Source organism: Lynx canadensis, chromosome D3, assembly GCF_007474595.2.
Source record: "Lynx canadensis isolate LIC74 chromosome D3, mLynCan4.pri.v2, whole genome shotgun sequence".
Taxonomy (NCBI): Eukaryota; Metazoa; Chordata; class Mammalia; order Carnivora; family Felidae; genus Lynx; species Lynx canadensis.
Window position 1 is genome coordinate 24164920 of NC_044314.2, and position 4961 is coordinate 24169880.

General features: G+C 43.7%; 1 pseudogene; it reads right to left on the reverse strand.

Annotated features, from left to right (window-relative positions):
* Positions 1–1227: 1227 nt before the first annotated feature.
* Positions 1228–2043, reverse strand: LOC115528407 (annotated as a pseudogene).
* Positions 2044–4961: the final 2918 nt, after the last annotated feature.

Sequence of the window (4961 nt, forward strand, 5' to 3'; positions counted from 1 at the left end):
GGGAATGTGTGAGGCACTGAAAAGGGTATAAAAATCAATGGCACTTTTCTTGACCTTGTAGAGTTTTATTGCGTTTGAAAGAGGAGATGGAATGTGTGCACCACTTACTAAGTGAGAGGTAAAAAGTGCCCGGGGACACGTGTATGGAAGTGTGGTGGACCCAGAGTCCAGGGAAGCATTTCAGGCAGGGAAAAGTTAGGGAGGTAGCAGGTGTAGCAGGTATCATTTTATCTGAGCCTTGAAAGATAGCCGGAGGGTTTTTTTTTCCTTGTTTCTTTTCATAGACTTTATTTTTTTAAGAGCAGAGTTAGGCTCACGGCAAAATTGAAAGGAAGGTACAAGGAGTTCCTATATATGCCTATCCCTTCACACGCACAGCTTGCCCCATTATCAACATTGCACCCCAGTGTGGTGCATTTGTTACAGTCAATGAATCTGCGTGTACATCGACACATCACAATCACCCGAAGTCCATAGTTTGCATTAGGGTTCATGCTTCGTGTGCACATTCTGTGGACTAGGAAACATGTGTAACATGTATCCACCATTATAGTGCCACACAGAGTACTTTTGCTGCCCTAAAAATCCTCCGTGCTCTGCCCATTCATCCCTCTCCTTCCCCGGCCACCTCGGCAACCACTGATCTTTTGATGGTTTCCAAAGTTTTGCCTTTTTGAGGATGCCGTATAATTGGAATCACACAGGGTGTAGTCTTTTCAGATTGGCTTCTTTCACTTAGTAACAGGCATTTGAGTTTCTCCCATGCTATTCATGGCTTGATAGCTTGTTTATTTTTAGTGCTGGATAATATTCCATTGTCTGGATGCACCAGTTTATTTATCCAGTCACCCACCGAAGAACGTCTCAGTTGCTTCCAAGTTTGGGCGATTATGAATAAAACTGCCAAAAGCATCTGTGTGCAGATTTTTGTGTGGATGACTGCCAGGATTTTAACAGGTGGACATGCATTGCAGACAGAGGTGAGTTTGAAGTCTTAGAGCCTGTTGCACTGGTAGGAATTTAGAGTCTGAGAACGTAAGACCAGACTGGCAGGTTGGGGAGCAAACGTGGAAGTCTTGAATACCATGCTAAGTAATTTTGTCTTTGTTCTGTGAGCAACAGAGAGTTATTAAAAATGTTGAGGGTAGGGGAGTAAGAGGGAACAGTAGTGACATGATCAAAATGTGCTTTACAAGTATCATTTATTTATTTTTTATTTTTTGATGTCTGATCTTATTTATTTGTTCCTCTTACAACCCTCTCATTTTTGACTGGACTCAGACTTTGAGGTAGAAGCTCTCAGAGAAGACAGCCTCTGTCTCTTGGAAATCTGTCCCTGGTGCTTTTCTTTGGCCTCCTTCATTCTTTTGGCCAAAAGCTCAGCATCTTCTGCAGCCTCTTCCTTTTCTTCATGTGCTGTTTCTTCAAAGCAATGCGCCGACGAAGTTTGTGTTGGAGGACACGTGGTGTAACTAGATGCTGAATCTTGGGTGCTTTGGTTCGAGGTTTCTTACCTTCTTTGTTTAGGGGCTTTCCCACAACATACTGGTGGACATCATCTTCCTCCGAGAGACTGAAAAGCTTGCGGATTCTGCTAGCTCTTTGGAGCCCCAGGCGACGAGGCACAGTAGTATCAGTGAGTCCAAGAATATCCTTCTCCCCTTTTTTCACGATGACCAAGTTGAGAACACTGAGACTGGCATCCACAATGCAACCTCAAACAGATTTGCACTTTCTTTCTCCAGTCCTCCATGGTCGGTAGCAGGAATGCCCCTTACTCCGCAGTAAGCGGACATGGCCATGGGTCAAGACACTGCTTCATGGGGAAGACTTGTCATTGCCACCACTGATGCGGACCCCGTAACCCTTCCATTCTTCCCCTAAAGCATCAGCAGCAACTTCTGTGGCCATTCGCTTCTCATAATGGCATGAAGTTTGCATTCATCGTCCACTGCAATGAGTTTCTGGCAGCCAGTAGCTGGGAAAGAGATGTTCAGCTTCATCGTGAGGCTGCCTACTGCCTCCGAGGCACCACGAAAAAGAGCTAGAGGTAAGTATCATTTAGAATGATATCAGAAACCGGCTGACCAGTTAAGAGGGTTGAGCAATAGCCTAGACTAATTAAACTATTAAGAGGGCCTAACCCAGGACAATGAGCTGGGAATGGAAAGGAAAGGGTAGAGGATAGAGTCTTGCAATTCTGAGAGGAAGAGGGAGGAGTTATTATAAAGTTTTAAGACTAGTTGGTTTTTTTAAAAAAAAAAGATGTTAAGAAAAAGGAAAGTTATCGGTTTTTTTGTGTGTGTGTGTGTCAAGCAGAGTCCCGGAAACAAGAGAGTCTTAGAAATACAAACCACCAGCTTGATGGAGAGCAGCTTAGCTGTTCTGTGAGCATTGCATGCTCCTGAGCTGAAGGCCAGGCCAGAAGGAAGGGAAGAGGTAAGGTGTGGGGAGCTCTGCCTTTGGAAACAGAGGCTGGAAGCCCCTTCAGTCTATGACCTTTTGAATTCTATAAACTATACGTTGTTTATTTATAGTGAACTAATGTTTCCTGTGCCATGGGAGTCACTATAAAACCCTTCCTCGGGGGGTGCCTGGTGGCTCAGTTGGTTAAGCGACCGACTTCAGCTCAGGTCACGATCTCACAGTTTGTGGGTTCGAGCCCCACATCAGGCTCTGTGTTGACAGCTTGGAGCCTGGAGTCTGCTTCGGATTCTGCGTCTCCCTTTCTCTCTACCCCTCCCCTGCTACATTCTGTCTCTCTCTCTCTCTCTCAAAAGAAAAAAAAAGAACCAGAAACGTTAAAAAAAATTAAAAACAAAAACCAAAAAACCCTACCTAGGAAAATGGATTCAGTTTTCTTTGAACCCTGGGATGAAGAGGGGACACGTGGCTTCATCTCTGGAGTTTGCAGCAACAATGGAAGGAGATTCCAGCATCGGAATCTCCTTCCATTGTTGCTGCAAATTGGCTCAGAAAAGAAAGAGCCTTGGGGGCTGGGTAGTAGAAAGGTCTGTGAGGCTTCCTGACCTGGGAGGTAGGTATGTTTAGCAAGCATTGAGAAACCATGAGGAAAAGCATACTTGGTGTGTGAAGAGGTGAAGGGTTCCATTATGGACGACTTGAGTTTGAGGTGCTGGCTCTGTGAGGCCAGTCTAGTCTTGTGGGGGGGGGGGCAGACCTGGACTGTTGGGCTCAGTGGTTGAAATCAAGCTAGGGACAAAGGAAAATAAGCGCGGAATTGGGAGGGGTAGTCTGAGTGTGTGAATGACATGACCTCTCATCCAATCAGAGACAGAGGGTTTGCCCAACGCCCTTGCTGACTCAGGCTAAGTTGATTTGTCAAGATGGTGTCCTGGGTTAGGGAGGAATAGCCTGGCATCCCGAGCACTGGCATAGGTTTCCTTGAAGAAGAAATGCTTTGGCTGAACAAGATGTTCCAGTGATTTAGTTGTAGGAACAAATCTCCACATTTGCAGTGGAGAAAAGCTTCAGAGTCAGTCAGTTGATTGCTCTCAGAGAGGTAGTGCTTACATTCTAGGGAATGAATTAATCTGTCTTGTTAGAGTTTAAGCTTGCCTGTGGCCATTGCATATGCCTACCTCTGACTTCTCTAAGGGTAGCAAATACTCATTCAGAAAGTGGACTTGAAAGCAACAGGTGAGGGAAGAGGCAAAGCAGCCTACGAAGTATCACCCATAAAGATAACATGTTCCCAGGCACCCCACCCCTCACCCCCTTCCCTGCCACTCCTTACTTGTTTAGACATAATCCCTTTCGTTGATGGGTTGACTTTTAATTTAGGTTACTCTTCTTTCCTGCTTCCTCCTGTTCTCTTGAATACTCCCTTAAAGGTCTTTTCTATGCAGGAAGGCCTCTCCTGTATGCAATAGACTTCTTTTTTCTCCTTCCATTGCTTCATTCTTCCCTCAATTTACCAAAAATCTGTTTCCTGCAGAATACTCTGCTAAATGCATTTGGCTTTACGTGAACGTTTAAAGACATAATTCTTGACACCAAGGACTTTGCAGTCAAATAAAGGAAACAAGATTTTCACATAGTTTACCCTACCACAAATGTGGAAGAAACTGGAAAGTACCATAATATATGGTGGAACAATATGGAGGAAGTTCAAAAGATTGCTTCTGCAGTAGAGATGGGGAAGACTTCTGGAGGAGGGGGCATTTGCATCGAGTCTTGGAAAGTGGAGACAATTTAAAATAAAATGGAGCATTTTATTTGTATTATGTCAAATGTATACACTTAACAACGATCCTGTTTCTCAGTCTCATTTCAGAGGACATAAATCACAGGAAAGGGATTTGTAAAAGGAAAGCCAGTGGTAAATAAGCAGACCACAGAGAACTGCCCAGTTGTCAGCTGTCCGTTTAGATAACTGTCTGGTGGTGGTGTAAGAGAAAGAATATAAATATCACTCTGAGGGATGGATGGACCCAATTACCCTTACTTTTATTTAATATACCTTCCAAAGCTGAAATTTTAGATTTTGTCATACTTATGGATGATAAAATGGTGGATTTCTCCTATCCCTATGGTGCAGAGGAGGAAGCTGGATTTATTACAACCGAGGTCACACAGAGGAATGAAAGTGGTAAGTCTGGATGACAACAGATAATCAATCTGTGACAAAGTTTTCACTGTCTGTGATGGAATGAGAAAAATAAGGAGGCTGCGATGAATTTTTTAATAAACTGAATGTATTAAGCACAAGGATTATCTTTTCTCCAGAGATTAAATTCCTGGTCTTAAAATGGCTTGTTAAAATGACGTGATGGTGATAGTTGGAAGGATGGGGGTATTAAGAATGAAAAACTCCTTCCTTGTCAAAATAAAAGGCTTCTAACCTCATGAAGATTCCACAGAAACACACTGGAGACACGGGAATTTTACTGGCCTAGGAAATCTTAAAACTAAATGCTCAAACTGATAACCTTGCTGCT